The sequence below is a fragment of the Phoca vitulina genome, unplaced genomic scaffold (assembly GCF_004348235.1).
Source record: "Phoca vitulina isolate PV1807 unplaced genomic scaffold, GSC_HSeal_1.0 scaffold25, whole genome shotgun sequence".
NCBI classification, from domain to species: Eukaryota; Metazoa; Chordata; class Mammalia; order Carnivora; family Phocidae; genus Phoca; species Phoca vitulina.
In genome coordinates, this window is record NW_022589728.1 from 9,143,798 (window position 1) to 9,161,426 (window position 17,629).

The window sequence follows — 17,629 nt, forward strand, 5'->3', positions numbered from 1 at the left end:
GAACACTCTTGTAAAACATCAGGTGAGTGGACGTGAGCCAGACCGAGGGTGGTGGCAGTTAAGGATAAGGGTGTGGGCAGTGTGGGTGACAGTGGGAAAGCCAGGGATACTTAGGATGCCAAACTGTCATGACAAGGAGATTAGTAGGGGCTAAAGAAAAGGACAGGACTAGATTAAGATCTTTAGGAGCCCTAAGTATTTATTTATTTATTTATTTATTTATTTTTTTTAAAGATTTTATTTATTTATTTGAGAGAGAGAGAATGAGAGAGAGAGCACATGAGAGGGAGGAGGGTCAGAGGGAGAAGCAGACTCCCTGCCGAGCAGGGAGCCCGATGCGGGACTCGATCCCGGGACTCCAGGATCATGACCTGAGCCGAAGGCAGTCGCTTAACCAGCTGAGCCACCCAGGCGCCCGAGCCCTAAGTATTAAAAACGATTACATTGCCTCATTGTACATATTGTCAAAAAAAATTCATAATGAACCATATCATGAGCACAAGGAAATTCAGCAAAGTTCTGCTTTTAGATTTTTCCTATAGTATGGTTTTTTGTTTGGTTTTGTGCAATTTCCTACATTGAATTCTGGCTAATTTTTTTTTCTGGTGTCCTCAGTTGTTGACACCTTGAACACTTAGTAGATCTGACTACTGGGAGGTTCAGTAAGTGCCACTGGGGCGAGAGGAGAGGGGGGCGGGCAACAGGGACAGGAAAGGGGCAGGGAGAGGGAGAGAGCTCACACGTACGTCCAAATGGCCAGAGTAGTAGGGCTGCCAATGCCACAGTGTGTACAGCTCTGTCGCAGAACCTTCCTTTATTCTGCGCCACTGAAAACTCCCAGCCTTCCACAGCACTCAATAAACGGGTTGGTTGCTAAAAACTTGCAAGGCAGTGAGGAAGCTTTATAGGGAGGGGGAAAGAGCTAAGTGAGGGTGTGGGCAAGTAAAGCCTTGCCTGGATCCACCTTGGTGGAGGGGGCACTCTGGAGCTTAAACTGTAACACTGCATTGTCTCCCCGGTATTCTGAATCAAACACACACAGGCCCTCAGGTAGTGAGGAGTCTGGGGACAAGGTCACAGGTTCAAGCTGTTAGTAATGACTTGCAGCAGCTGGGATGGCGTATGGGGGGTAAGGGAGATCTGAGCGGTCACCTACAGCATCTGTGACATTCTCATTACAATTTGAAAGACACAGGAAAGAGAAGTAAAAAGCAACAACAACAAAAATCACCCTCGGTCACATTACCCATGGAGGCAACACCTAAGATATTTTTGGTACATGTCCATCCATAAGGTCTTCTCCAAATGATTTTAAATTTTATTTTATATCATTTGGATTATACACAATTTGTTATCCTATTTTTTATAGCCTTGTATCAGTTGTTAGGAGCACTTCTCCCTTATCATCGTAAGTGTTTTAGAAACATAATTTTTAATGCAATACATTTAGACATTTCACATCACAATGAAAAGTTAAATTTTAGAGCAAGTAGCAAGCTCTGATTTCATAGGGTATTTTCAAAATTCAGGGTCTGGCTAGGGCTTGTTATAGGTTGCTAACTATTACTGGTCAGGTGTGAGCAGAGAACATGGATGCTGCATGAATGGCAGGACATGGTGGGTCTGTGCACAGAAAACCTTGTATTCTCAGGTGATGAGTCTGTAATGATTGCAAAGGAACCATATTCACAGATCTATTATACCAGGATCCCAAAATTCAAATGTTTACCTAGGATGGCAGATAACACAAAGAGATAAGCAGGCCAAGACAAAAGGTACATGCTCAAGGCGGGGAATATTGCCAAAGCGCATTGCCACACAACACCTTCTGGTTAATTTAGCTAAAATCCAGAATTGGGTGTGTGTGCGTGTAAAATCTGAGTTTTTTTTTTTTTTTTTTTAAGATTTTATTCATTTATTTTTCAGAGAAAGAGAGCACACAAGCGGGAGCGGCAGGCAGAGGGAGAAGCAGTTTCCCGGGCGGGGCAGGGAGCCCCATGTGGGGCTCGATCCAAGGACCCCGGGATCATAACCTGAGCTGAAGGCAGACACTTAACCGACTGAGCCACCCAGGCATCCCTTTTTTTTTCTTTTTTTCTTTGTTTTTTTTTTTTTTTAAGAATCTGAGTTTTAAAGATGGGCCCATTGTCTTCAGACAGAATTTAGGGCAAAATCAGCAATGAGTGATGGCTTTCCTTTGTAATGTTTGCACTAAGTTTTGTGCTGCTTGGGAGTAGGCAGAGACAGAATGCAGTTCTCATACTCAGAGGCCAGCCTCAGGTGACACATTACATCTGACACATCGAGGAATAAAATTGTACAATAACAACTTCTAGCTGCCTGATCTCTTAATCTCACTCCTCCTTTCTGAGTTTCAAATCATTCTCACTCCAGTTTCTACCCTCCCCCCAGCTTCAAACAAGCCTCTTGGCTTGGCCATGTGACTTGCCTTGGGACCCTTAACAAGAAACACCTCTATTAAAGGCAGTCTCTTTGGCCAATCCCAAACTCTATTGATTTTTTCTTAAAAAAAAAAAAAAATTGTAGATGTTAAATACAAAAGCCTCAACTTCTAATAAAGGTAATATGGGTATAGAAGAAAGAGCTGGGTTCAGTCTCATTTATACTATAGAAGAAGGAAAAACAATTATAGAAAATGAAGAGATTTAGAATTAATATAAGTATTATCAATGATATATGCTTTATGAGCATGGAAAACTTGAATGAAATGGCTGCATTCTTGGAAAGAAATACAAGGACAAAATTGATGCAAGAGGAAATAGGGAACTTGGATCGACCAATAAGAACTAAACATATGGAAATGACGCCCAAGACCCTCCCTCTCAAAACCCTCCAGCCCATGCAGTTTTATGAGTACAGTTCATAGAATTTTCGAGGAAGAGCTAATTCTGGTTTTATGCAAGTTATATTAGAAAATTGAAAAAACACACTTATTTATGATCTTAGTAAAAAGAAACTTTTGGAAAATTAGGAATGCAAGGAAACTTTCTTCACTTGATAAATTTTATACACCAAAAGATTTCACATTTACTGAACTGTAAGTATTTAAGTATATGAACTTTATACTTATCAAAGAAGCTTTATATACATTCGTTTTAAAAGGAATATAAATTTTTTTTTTGCTATAAAGAATTTTTTTATATTTATCTACTTGGACTCAATAGCCTGTTAGTCTTAATTAGATTTTTAGTCTTAATTAGAATGGCTTTCCTTACTCTAAATCTCTGTTTGAATTTTCTCATGTTTTTCTTCTAGTACTTTTATGTGTTTAATTAAATTTTCTCATCTTTTTCTTAATGAATTGAATTTTCTCACATTTTTTTCTAGTACATTTAAATCTTTTATTTATTTGCAATTTATTCTACTATAGTGTAAGATATCCTATTTGTTTTCCTGTTGTTCCAATGCCATTCATTAAGAGGCCCATCTTTCCACTACTCTGCTGGAGAGCCCTTTCTTATTCTGGACCACTTAAAACTCCTAGGCTTCACACCACTTAATAAATGGGTTGGTTGCTCAATATAAAAATAAAACCCAGCTAGATTTTTAAATGAGCTTTTATACACTGGCCCTAAAACTTTTAGGGAGGAATTAAGGTCTAAGTTCGATAAGAATCTGTCAACCTTAAAAAGAATGCATGAAGGACTTTTCTACCAGACATGAGGATAACTACAGACTTACCAATTTTGCTGATTTCTTTTACTTTCTTCTCTGGTTGCAAGCATCTTATGATTCCATTTTATCTTCTTTAAGCTTTAGGTTTAAATTGTTCTCTTTTTTGGTTTCTTAAGGTAGAAGCTCAGGTTGTTGACTTGAGAGCTTTCTTCTTTTTCTAATGGATACACGTAATGATGTAAATTTCCCTTTAAGCACTACTTTTGCTGCATTCCATACATTTTGGTTAGTTGTATTTTCATTTTCAACTAGTTAAAAATATTTTTAAGTGTCTCTTGAGACTTTTTTGACTCATGGCTTATTTAGAAGTATGTTGTTTAATTTTCAAATATTTGGGGACCTGCAGATATTTTTCTGTTACTAAGTTCTAGTTTAATTCCATTTTGGTCAGAGTATATACTTTATATGTTTTCATTCTTGTAAATTCATTATGATGTGTGTGATGGCCCAGTATGTGGTCTATCTTGGTGGATGTTCCAAGATAGAGATGAGCTTGAGAAGAAAATATATTCTGCTGCTGTTGGATGGTGTATTTTATAAATGCCAATTACATCAATTGATAGTGCTATCCAGATGATCTGTATCCTTACTGATTTTCTATTTGCTTTATCTATGCACTTATTGATGAAAGGCTATTGAAGCCCTAACTATAATAGTGGATTTGTCTATTTCTCTTTTCCGTTCTATCAGTTTTTACCTTATGTATTTTGATTCTCTGTTGTTAGATGCATACATATTTAAGACTGTTACATCTTCAAAGAGAATTGACCCCTTTATCATTAAGTAGTGCTTCTTTTTATCTCTGATAAACCTCCTTGTTCTGAAGTCTGCTTTGTCCGAAATTAATATAGCTACTCCAGCTTTCTTTTGATTAGTGTTAGTATGGTATATCTTTCTCTATCCCTTTACTTTTATCCTGAGTCTTTATAGTTGAAGTGTATTTCTTGTAATATACAGTTGAATCCTGTGTTGTTGTTTTGTTTAATCCACCTTGACAATCTCTGTATTTTAATTGGTGAATTTAACCACTCACATTTAAAGTGATTATTTATGTAGATGAATAAAGCATTTTCTACTTGTTGCATTTGTTTTTCATTTCTTCCATCTTTTTCTGCCTTCTCTAGTTTAACTGAACATTTTATATAATTCTATTTTATCACCTCTTAGTGTGTCAATTATACTTCTTAAAAAATTTTAATGGTTACTCTAGAGTTCACAATACATAGTTTCGATTAATCTGAGTCCACTCTTCAATAACACTACACGGTTTTAAGTGTCATGCAACCCCTCAACCCCTGCAACCCAACCCTCTTCCTTTCTCACCTCTTCTTTGATATGCAGACTTGCCTTGGTTTGCCATAGCTTGCATGTCCTGGATTGCAGTTCCTTTGCTATTCCCAAATAAATCCATTTGGCTGGTAAAATAATGGGCTCTTCTACTTTTAAGGTTGACATTACTTGGTGTCAGAGAAATAGGATCCAGAAAGACCTCAACAGCTCCAAGGCAGGTGATCAAACACTTGCCAGTACCCACTGAGGCCATTGAGCTCACCGCTTTGTCCCTGACCCTGGAGTTTGAGGGTATGTTTTTTCCTGCATTCAAGCTCTGTGTTTTGAGCTCTCTAGGCTGTATTTAGGGATCTGTTCAAAGGCTTTGTCCTTTTTGTTTTCATGAAGGCTTTGTACTTTCTGGTGAGTACTTGTTTGTTTTCGTGCACCTCTGGTTTTGAGTAATGGGATTCCAATCCTCTAAATACTTTGTGGAGAGCGCCCCCACCTCCACTTCAGGGGTCCCAGTTGGTTTTATGTTTAAAAACTATGGTCCTTTCTCATGCACATTTTTAACCAAATGGTCCAACTTAACTAGAGATAACTTAAATTTTCAATGGCCATTATGGGGGACTTTCTATCTTTTTTTTTCTTTTTTAAGATTTTATTTATTTGAGAGAGAGAGCGTGAGAGGGAAAGCAAAGTGAGAGCATGAGGGAGGAGGAGAGGGAGAAGCAGGCTCCCTGCTGAGCAGGGATCCCTAAGCAGGATTCGATTCCAGGACCCTGGGATCATGACCTGAGTCAATGGCAGATGCTTAACCAGCTAAGCCACCCAGGCACCCTGGGAACTTTCTATCTTGCTAAACTTGTTTTTCTCAAAACTAAATTAGAAAGCTGCATCTCCAAAATTGAAAGACAAAGAGAATGGGATAGCTATTTTAATTGGTATGCAGAAACCTCCAAAAGATTTCAAAATTTCAGAATAGTTTCATTGAAAGATTCATGGCAAAAGGCCCATGAAAAAGTAAAGAGATAAAAGGTATCTCACACTAAAGATTATAAGACTGACTTATAAGACTGATGTAATTCCTCTTTACTTTCTTGATTTGAGTACTCAGTCTAGTACTGAGTATTGTCTAGAATTGCCTTTCCATTTTGAAGAGACTATTAAATGGTTACCTTTTGAAATAAGACCACCTAATGCAATGGGTGATCCTCTTCAGGTATTTTTCAATCCTTGGTCAAAGGCCAAACTAAGAGCCATAGTTAAAGAATTTCTTAAACCAGGGAAGATCCTTGAAAGTTTTTGTAAACCAATTACCTACTGAGCCTAGTCCTGGGAGGAAAATAAAATTTAATGTTTTTCCTTCCTTTCCAAATCCAGAACAATTCATTATTGATACTCTCTCTCCCAGGGATAACTATGGCCTTCTTGCTTGCCTCATTTTACAAACTTGGTTTGGCTTTCTGCCTGCCTGGGACATGCAGGTTGTCAGTCCTTTTGGCAACCTTTGGGAGTGACTCTCGATCTTGTGAAGATAATATCTTTTATAACCTCCTTGAGGATATTTCTTTTTCTTTTTCTTTTTTTAAAGATTTTATTTATTTATTTGACACAGAGAGAGAGAGAACAAGCAGGTGGAGGGGCAGAGGGAGAGGGAGAAGCAGGCTCCATGCTGAGCAGGGAGCCTGATGCGGGGCTCGATCCCAGGACCCTGGGATTATGACCTGAGCTGAAGGCAGACGCTTGACGACTGAGCCACCCAGGCGCCCCCCTTGAGGATATTTCTTGGGTCCATAGAATTGTTTAATGCTGCCAGAAATATGTACTGTTTGCCCCAGGTACAGCCTGGCAAGACATTTGGATGGATTTAATAACTTTGTGATCAGAAATTTGGTCAGATTGGAAGCTGGTATTTAGAGCCTGATAGAATTTTGTTTTTAGGTCTTCTTCTCTAAGCTAAATGTACTCAGAGGGAAAGAAAAGCATACTAACAGGCGAATGGTGGATGGGTATGTCAGTCCTTTGACATCATTTAGATGGCAACTGAATTCTTCCATGAATTAAAAACAGTTGTACTTGTACAAATTTATTCTTTGCAAGACCAGAGTTGTGGCTCCAGAAACAATATGAAGTCCATCAGTCCTATTTACCAATCCCTAAACCTCTACCATTCATCCCAAAAGGCTTGTACATATTGTTCTGAGGGAACCAAAATCTTGTATTTTTTTTCCTCATGTGCCTTTGAGGTGTCAAGATTCTACCCAGGGTCTTCTCCAGAACTCTTATCTGGACCATCTCTTTCATATGCAAACTTCAAGGAGTCAATTTTTGTCAGAAGGAGAAGGAAAGGAGGAAAGGTTATTTGAATAGAGCCAATTTCTTTTATAACTATTGAGCTTTGTATTATTATAACTAATTTGTGGCAGTAATTTTAACATGGGAACTTTAAGGTCTCTGTTTGCAGCTGTCTGTATGTTCATGTATGTCTCTATATATGGGGATGTGTAGATGTGTGGTATTTTTTACCTCTTGATGGTATTGCTAAAATTAATTCTTAAAAGAGATCTATGTACTTGGCATAAAGAACACTAAGCACTTAAATAAATTAAATTCTTAGAAATATAATAGAAAGTTAATCCAAATGAACTTCAGGTTCACGTGATTTAGGAAAAAAAATTCAGTATTAAAGCTACTTTAAGTTTGTTGGTTTAATGAAAACAGCCATGTTTTTAGAGTTTTCAGTAGTAAATATAATACTTTTATATTATCTCAGGCTTACTAAAGATTAAATGAGTTCATGTTATCTCAGAAATCTGTCAGCAAGTGAGATAATTTAATTTGATCGTTAGCTGTTTAATCTCATGAAATTTTCATGACTAATCTAAACATAATTAAGAATACTTATTATTAAATAGATGCAAGATAAAAGTTTATGAATGAACTTTTCAGCAATACTTATGTCTACTTAAATAGTTTATCCAAATCTTCTTGGTAACTTAAAACCCTAGATTTTTGCTAAGTTAAATTAGATGATGGATAGTCATTAAATATCTAGATCATTTCCAAATAAAATAAAATACTGAAACATTAATTATGAACAGAGTTTTATCTACTTTTGACTTCTTATGACAGAAAAACTAAAAGATATTTGGATGTGTTAGTGCTGCATTATAAAATTGAAAATGGCATATACTTTAAGAAATTATAAAATATGTTAATAAATTTGCCAATCTAAAGAAGGCTGATGTAACAGGAAGTTTACCATTGCTTACTTCTTAGTTTTCACTGGAAATTAAGGTTTCAAAGGGTTAAGAATTCTAATAAATCATGCGCACTTGGTGACCTTTCCAAGTCATTGGCAGTGCAGGTTGGGGGAGCCTGAGTTGGAGGTTCTGGGTTGAGATGCTTCAAAGCCTTGTTAAAAAAAGTTTGGATCCCCATGAAGCCCTACTATACTCAAATTTACCAGATTGGGGTAGGAAGGGGTTGATGGGCATCATAATTTATAAAATCAGAAGTGCTGATAAAAGAAGTGAAGCTTTGAAAGTCCTGCACCTGCTCATGGTCATCATTAACCAGCTTTACTTGAAGTACACATCAGATGGACCATCAGTCTGGCTGTAAGTCTCAGCAAGCTCTGTTGATGGCAACACGGAGCATCGCTATACACTTGTAGACATGTTGTTTCCTTTCTGGCATGAATAAATGCACCTGTGAGGTGCAAAAAAATTCTAATAAGTGTAATTAAGGCTACTGGAAATAATAGGGGAAGCATCTTGTGCAAGGAAAGCAGGATGTGTGTTTTCAGTAAGAGAAGGTATGAAGAATAGAGATGCATTCTTGTTGAGGGAAAAGAAAGTAATTTTGTCCTAAAGTGAGACTGTTTAGAGAGGAAAAACATAGGACAAAATCTGAATGTAAAAAAACAAAACAAAGCAAAACAAAAAAATGAGAAAACTTATAGAAGGTTTGTGGAGAGGAATCTTGGGAAAGAAATTTCATGTGTGGTCAAGCTAAATGAACTTCAAGGTTTAAGAAAAAAACAACCTTTGGTATTGAGAGTGTACTTATGTAAAACCAAACCTTAATTTTCTTTCATCTACTGAAAGGACAAGTTTTCTTGAATTGTTGGCCACCTTTTTAAAAAAAAATTTATTTATTTGAGAGAGACAGAGAAAGAGAGAGAGAATGAGTGGGGAGAGGGGGAGAGGGAGAGGGAGAAGCAGACTCCCACTGAGCAGGGAGCCCAATGTGGGACTCAATTCCAGGACCCTGGGATCATGACCTGAGCTGAAAGGCAGATGCTTAACTGACTGAACCACCCAGGTGCCCCTGTTGGTCACATTTTAATAAGAAATTGTAAACAGGGTTTTTTTTTACCTTTTAAGTGATCTTTTTATCAAAATAGTTTTCTGTATTTGTTGTCCGAATCAGGTCTTCAATTGCCTTAAATCTAGTAGAACTCACAATATTGAAAGAGCTAAGTTTTGCTCAGAACTATGTAATCTTCTGTATTTGCCCATGAAGTCTTTAGTTGTCCCTATGGTTAAATGGATAACTAAGTATGTTTCACAGTGATCTATGATGCTATTTGACCAAGTGTTTTGAAATTTTTTAATATTTTTGACGAACTGCCCCCAAATCAAATTCTAAATACAGTCTTTTCTAGTCAAACTGACATTTGGATTTTCCAGAGAGTCCCTGGAGCATCTCAAAAGATTTGTTCTCTCTTCTTATAAAAAGGGAGATGTTAAACTAATTAGGCTAATGTGCTATGTTAAATTATATGGGAAGCACTGTCAAATAGGAAGTAATACCAAGCCTTCCTTATGTTTTATTTGTGTAGGTATATGTTATAAGCATTCCAGAAATTGTGTGAAATTCTTGGAAGTCCTAGTATAATGTTATCAGTCATAATTCTAATTCTTATCTTCAAATGTTGGATGTTACAGAAATAAGCAAATTTTCTTGTCAATTCCATTATATTGAACTCTCATCAGATGTTCAAAAACACATCTTTAAGTCTTTTCACAGGTAGTTATTGCTTTACTCTAAAGCTTTTATATGTGTTCCTGCAAAAGTATCTGATCTTCAAAGAGATCGGAGAGGACTTTTTTGACAAATACAGGTTTCTGATAACTTTAAGATCATAAAACTGGACTGGGTAAGAATTTCCAGAACTAGTGGACAAACTAGATTCAAGCAGAACAAGTACTAATTATAGGGGACTAAATGAACTAAGGAGGGGGATTATAATTACTATGACTCTGAAATATTGTTGCTTCCTTGATGCTTTGGTTTTTTCAGATTAAGGAATCCTTTTTCTTAAGTTATCTATGACTTACAGCAATTTGATAAAGTATATCTTTGTAAAGGAAGATGAGAACATTTATTTTTTTCTCCCTACCTGGTCCTTCCAGAATTTGGAAACTCTTGAGTATTCTTTTCATGACATTATAGTTATTTGCGTAAGTTCAATAAAAATCTGTTCTCCTTTAACAGGACACAATCGGAGACACTGGCTATATGCCAAGGCTTTGACTGGAATGGTGTTGCAGGTAAATCTGCTGGCCAGTCCTTGGTGTGACTTCCTGGCCTCAGAGCCTAGGATAGTTCAGTCTGAGACTCCTTATGAAAAGTTCCAGCAAAGCAGTCTTAAAAAGAACTTACGTGGTTAGTCATTATTTTCGCTACATGTATGTGAATAACCAGGACAAATTTAATGCAAACAAATGAGTTTTACTGTGATTATCTTTGGTAAAATATGGGGATACTTATAAGGAGAAAAATTGTGCTTGCACCTTTGTCTATATTAGATTCTAGTCCTATTAATTGTCTTTGAGGTTTTGTTATACACCTGTAAACTGGACTGGATCCTGAATTCTTCTAGTTTCCTCAACTATCTGGCTATGACTCTCCAAACTAACGTTTCCAGGTTTGTCCCACTCTTCTGATTTGGAATCACTAAGAACAAAGACTGCTCCTAAATCTTGGAGGGCACTATACCAGGTCTTTTTCATTACTGAGATGGCAGCCAAACTTCAGGGACTTGAGCCTTGACTACACATCTCATACCCAAAGAAGGCCTGTTAGATGGATAACAAGCATGTTATCTACTTTTTCCATCAGAGCCCTTAATATAGGAAATAGTTATTTTAAATTCTCTGCCTGATAATTTGAACATCTCTGTGATATCTGAGTGTGGGTCTAATGGTACTTTGTCTCCTCAGACTGTGTTTTCTCTTGATTTTTGGTTCGCTCTGTAAGTTTTTGTTGAACGCTGAGCATATTTTATTGGGTCATAGAAACTGGGGTAAATAGGCTTTTGGTGTGAGGGTTGATGTTAATCTGGTTAGGAGCTGGGCTGTGTTCAATGTTCTCTGTGGCCATAAGTGCCAAAGACTTCAAATCCCTCTGGGGTCCTTGTTTCTGTCTCCCTTGTAATCTTTGGGTTTCCCTAAGTACTTCTTTTCAGAGAGAGCGCCTGTGTCTTGCAGGACTGTAATCTACTGTTATGCTGAGTCTCTGTTGGTGTGTAGTATGGAGTGGGGAGAAGGACAGCATTCTATAAACTTCTGATTAGAACTTAGCCTTCTAGTGGACTTGTTTCTCAATGCTGTAACCTTCACAAATGTTCGTCCAGAGGTAATAATTCCACTTCTCACAGTGAAATACTAAAATACCTTTCACATACAGGTTAGAAAGTTCAATATAAAAGTAAGATAAAGAGATTTCAAGTAGTACCACACACATTGCCACAAACTGGAAGTTCAAGGTCAGAATTTAGTTAGGGGACATAGTAGAGACAGGTGTTTATTGAGTGTATAACAAACCCTACATTAGGCATTTTATAATTGCCACCTCAATCCCTACAACAGTCATATGAGGAATTACAGCCATTGGCAGAATTGGAAAAGGGTTTCAGAAAGTTCAAATCACTTGACCTAAGCTGCATAGCTAAACTGATTTGAATCTCCAGCTGTGACTTGGGAGAGCCTGTGACGAAGATGACGAATGCCCATTTTCCCACTCTTACGGTTATTAGATGGAGTCATGGCTGCTGTAGGAAAAACTAGTCCCCAGTCTCACTTGCATCTGACCCATAATGTTTGAAGAGAGTGTTGTGTGGCTGGTTCTAGAAATATTCTTAAAAGGCAAATTGGTGCCTTTGTTTCTTTTGTCTTTGTCCCTTTCTACTTCTGCTGCCTGAGAAGTGGCCATGATGGTGGCCATCTTGCTGATAATAATGGATGGAGCCCAGGAGGAGGAGCAATGGATGTGGTTAGAAGTCCCGGGGGTGGGGGGTGATCTACACATTGAGGATTCCAAGGACAGAAACTTGAAGAACATTAATAATTTGAGGAGTGGGCAGCGGAAGAGGCCAGTAGGCAGACAATACCAAGAACAAGGACAGAGAGGTTAGTAATAACAGTCCTAAGAAATAAAATAAGATGCAGAGTGAAATCCCCAGGGATCTTTTCAGAGAAATTGCTGTGACCTGTTGGAGGTGGAAGCTGGGTAGCTTAGGAACCAATATGAGGAGAGGAGATGGACAAATTCCTCTAGGCTGTATTTTAGATGATGTTACTGATGAAGAGAGATTTACTGCCACAGTGGGATGGAGGTTTTTGTAAAGTTAGTTTATTTTTGCTAGTTTTCAGTTTTGCACAGTGTTTAGTGTACTTATAGGATGCAGGGAGCAACTCGGAGGTGGAGAGGTTGAGGTGTGGGAGAGGGTGCCTCTAAGAAAGCCCTGGAAGGCCCTGGGAGGAGGGCACAGGCCACAGGGTCAGCCAGAGCAGGGAGGTGAAGGCAGAAAGAAAAGCCTCTGAAGATAATTGGTTTGGGTTGCTGAGGGAATTTGTCCTTATCAGCTTCAATTTTCTTCGTGAGGTAAGAGAGGTTACCCTTGGGAAAGAGGGGATGATGGGATGGGTTGTGGTGAACTTGAGAAGAAAGAAGCACAGAAAGGCCACTAGGGGGAAGAGAAGGAGCCAAGGGGTACAGGTCTGCCTGGCTTCAAGTGGAGGCCCTGTGGGCTATCAAGGCTAGCCTCTGGAAACACCAAGAATGAAGACAATATGAGGCCAACCAGTGAAGCTCAAGCCTTGAAGCCTGAACTTAGGACACTAAGCTGAGGGGTCTTACCTCTACCATCACTGCTTTAGTTAGTGCTGGCCCATAGGAAGGGGGCCCAGGTGCGAGCGCACTCACAGTTACCATCCTACAAGCAGCCTCCCCAAGGGCTGACGACCAATGACAAGTGTGCTTGTTACTGGCTTGGTCTCCAAGTTGATAGCAAACTTATGAGAAAAAAAAAAAAAAAGGAAAGAAAAAGAAAAAGTAATCCAGGCCATGAATGGGAATCTCAGTGGCTCAGCCGTGGCCTGCAAACTGACAGCAAAGGGAATTTGTTCAGCAGCTTGGGAGGGAAGTGAGCTGGGGATGTTTGAATAAATCCCAAACAGGCCACTACCCCAGAAATGAAGGTGCCAACACTGCCATATGAGCTCTTCACAGAACAGTTCTGCATGGGACATCTTACCTCACATCAGCTCTTGTTTGCTGGCCCAAATTGTTGGTCGTGTTTCTCTCAAGTGCTGACTTTTGGAGGTTGGAATTAGGGTTTTTTGGTTTTTTTTTGTTTTTTTTTTTTTCCCCAAGCACCTAACTCACTCTACCTCTAACATTCTACATGATTTCATTTGACAAATCGTGACCACCTCAGCATGTTGGTAAACATGGTAAAGACCGTGTATGGCCTGGATTTCCTTTTCTACCTTGGGACTGTTTATATCTCCCCAAATTCATATAATGAAGCCCTAAACCCGCAGTGTGGTGGTGTTTGGAGATGGGGCTTCAGGGAGGTAATTAGGGAGAGATCCAATCATGGGAGTGGGGCCCTCATGACGGGATTAGCAGCTTTACAGGAAGAGGAAGAGGGAGATCTTCCTCTCCGTGCCCCACGGTCAGAGGAAGGGCCCGTGTGAGGACACGGGGAGAAGAAGTTGTCTGCAAGCCAGGGAGAGAGCTCTCACAGAAACCAAATTAGCTGGCACCTTGATTTTGGACTTCCCAGCCTCCAAAACTGTGAGGCAATAAATTTTTGTTGTCTCAGCTCCCCAGCCTGCGGTATTTTGTTGTGGCATAATACTGCATCACAATGTAAAAACCAAAGGAACAGAACAAGGGTGTGGTCACACATTTGTATCCAGCCAAACTCCTTCTAATGCCAAGAATTCTTCTCGGTTCTTGAGCAGCAGGGTGACTCCTGGATGCCAGATTATGTCATCCTGGACGGCAGAGGTATAGCTCTTGTCCTTGAGCCTTCGATGTCTCAAGGCTTGCTTAGGTGTCGGGCTCTTGATCATGGCTTCAATAGGATGAAATTTCAAATGGAAACTGGTATGAAACAGATGCGGAGAGCACTTGCTCCCCTCCTATGAAGTCACCTTGTTGTAGATTACCCTCTAGAACCCTGTAATTTACATGTGGTCTCTTCTCATAGGAGCTCTTCAAGTAAATCCAAATTTGTGTAGACAATTTCATGGGTACTATAAAACCACAATTGAATTTCAGGCCTTTGTAGCAGTCCAGCCAAGATGCACTCCAATTAGAAAAAATTGCCGTTAATGTTGTTACGATGTGGTGGCTGGCCACTGTGCCCCAGACATTTGTTCTCTGAAATCCCTCGAGTCTCTTCTTTATTCTTCAGCTAAATAGACAGGCCCCTAGAATCTACGCTTTTGGAATTGTAATAGAGGAGCAATATTGTGCCTCTCTCTTAATTAACCTTGTTAACCAAGGATTTGGAACATTAGCTGGTTAGGCTAAGAGGGCCTTTTGAGCTGCTCTGTACACGCCTGCAGTTGAGTAGGATGTCACTCTTGTGAAATAAAGTGCCTTTTATTCTTCGGCATACACCGAATACCTTTATTATTCTTCGAGTAATGGTGTGATATTCTTGTTTAGCGAAATAATGTGTGTAAAGGGCATAGCTTCGTGCCAGGCACAATAAAACCTCAGCTATTGCTTTTATCATTTAAAACAAGTTTTTTGTGTTTTTTTTTTTTTTTTCCTCTCCCTCTTTTTGGAGGCTTTCTGCATGGAAAGGAAATACAGGGGAAGAGTTGTCAGAATCATTCAGGCAGCTCAAGATAAATCAGTGGATTCCAGATTCCACATTCCCTGAGACCATTGTCTTTCTAAGAGCATCTTACCCCCAAGATATTCATGACTTGTTTCTTTTGACTCTCACAGAGTCTTCTGAGGTACTTCTCATCCTTTCCTGCTCCCCACACAAAAGAAGGTAAGAGACAAAGGCTGCGGTTTTCTTGCAAGGCAGATGTCCCTCCCAGCCTGGAAAGGAGTTTTGGGATATGGTAATTCACAAATTTTTCTTAATCTTCCTTTTATAGTTAATCTCCAAATCATGAAAGCAGTTGGCCAGTTCATTAAACTGTAAGAATACAAGAGATCTGAAATGAAGGCAGCACAGATGAAAGCCAATGCATAAAACTGTCCATTCTGTGGAAAAATACAACACGAATCCCAACCTGAAATACTAAATTAAACATTTGAAATTAACCATATGAATATGTTTTCCGGCCTAATAGGCAGCAGTTCATCTAACTCAGTGGAATGTCACTTTCCGAATTAAGAAGCAACCATTCTTGGATCTCTTCTAGGGGGAAAAAAATGTTCCTTTATAGAATTTGGTCTAAAATCACTGCCTACTAAGATCATTCAGGGAATGTGCACGACACAGTGGCCCCCGATGTACCCTGAGTGGGACTGCCATTTAGTCTGTGAGTACCCAGGGCATGTAGAATGAGGCCGGCTTTGGAAAGAAGGACATGGGACGCTGGTGTGTCTTACATGAGGTGGCCCAGTTTCAAAAAGGCCAAGGCTGAGAACAAGGCAATAGGGAACCCCGAGCTCTGTGTCCTCTGTATAGAGGGCATTGGAGCAAAATACTCATCCATGCTCTTCACCTCTCACTGTGACCTGCTGTAGGTTCAAGCAAAGCCACCTGTTCCATCTGGGCCATGTCCCCAATGACCAAAGTGAAGGCCAGTTCATGAGCAACAGGATTCTTTTTCTTTTTCTTTTTTTTTAAATTTTTTATTGTTATGTTAATCACCATACATTCCATCATTAGTTTTTGATGTAGTGTTCCATGATTCATTGTTTGTGCACAACACCCAGTGCTCCATGCAGAATGTGCCCTCTTTAATACCCATCACCAGGCTAACCCATCCTCCTACCCCCCTCCCCTCTAGAACCCTGTTTGTTTTTCAGAGTCCATCATCTCTCATGCTTTGTCTCCCCCTCCGATTCCCCCCCCTTCATTCTTCCCCTCCTGCTATCTTCTTCTTCTTTTTTTTTTTCCTTAACATATATCACATTATTTGTTTCAGAGGTACAGATCTGTGATTCAACAGTCTTGCACAATTCACAGTGCTCATCATAGCACATACCCTCCCTGGTGTCTATCGCCCAGCCACCCCATCCCTCCCACCCAACCCCCCACTCCAGCAACCCTCAGTTTGTTTCCTGAGATTAAGAATTCCTCATATCAGTGAGGTCATATGATACATGTCTTTCTCTGATTGACTTATTTTGCTCACCATAACACCCTCCAGTTCCAGCCGCGTCATTGCAAATGGCAAGATCTCATTCCTTTTGATGCCTGCATAATATTCCATGGTATATATATACCACATCTTCTTTATCCATTCATCTGTCGATGGACAGCTTGCCTCTTTCCACAGTTTGGCTATTATGGACACTGCTGCTATAAAATCGGGGTGCACGTACCCCTAGGATCCCTACATTTGTGTTTTGGGGGTAAATACCCAGTAGTGCAATTGCTGGGTCGTATGGTAGCTCTATTTAAAACTTTTTTTTTTTTAAGATTTTATTTATTTATTTGAGAGAGAGAATGAGACAGAGAGAGAGAGCATGAGAGGGGGGAGAATCAGAGGGAGAAGCAGACTCCCTGCTGAGCAGGGAGTCCAATGCGGGACTCGATCCTGGGACTCCAGGATCATGACCTGAGCCGAAGGCAGTCGCTTAACCAACTGAGCCACCCAGGCGCCCCACTATTTTCAACTTTTTAAGGAACCTCCATACTGTTTTCCAGAGTGGTTGCACCAGCTTGCATTCCCACCAACAGTGTAGGAGGGTTCCCCGTTCTCCGAATCCCTGCCAACAGCTGTCATTTCCTGACTTGTTAATTTTAGCCATTCTGACTGGTGTGAGGTGGTCTCTCATTGTGGTTTTGACTTGGATTTCCCTGATGCCGAGCGATGTTGAGCACTTTTGCATGTGTCTGTTGGGCATTTGGATGTCTTCTTTGGAAAAATGTCTGTTCATGTCTTCTGCCCATTTCTTTTTTTTTTTTTTAAATATTTTATTTATTTGACAGAGAGAGACACAGCGAGAGAGGGAACACAAGCAGGGGGAGAGGGAGAGGGAGAAGCAGGCTTCCTGCAGAGCAGGGAGCCCGAGGCGGGGCTCGATCCCAGGACGCTGAGATCATGACCTGAGCCGAAGGCAGACACCTAACGACTGAGCCACCCAGGCGCTCCTCTTCTGCCCATTTCTTGATTGGATCATTTGTTCTTTGGGTGTTGAGTTTGATAAGTTCTTTATA

General features: G+C 39.7%; 1 pseudogene; it reads left to right on the forward strand.

The window, feature by feature from the left end:
* The first annotated feature begins 6,969 nt into the window (after window positions 1-6,969).
* LOC116643230 lies at window positions 6,970-8,546 on the forward strand (annotated as a pseudogene).
* Window positions 8,547-17,629: the final 9,083 nt, after the last annotated feature.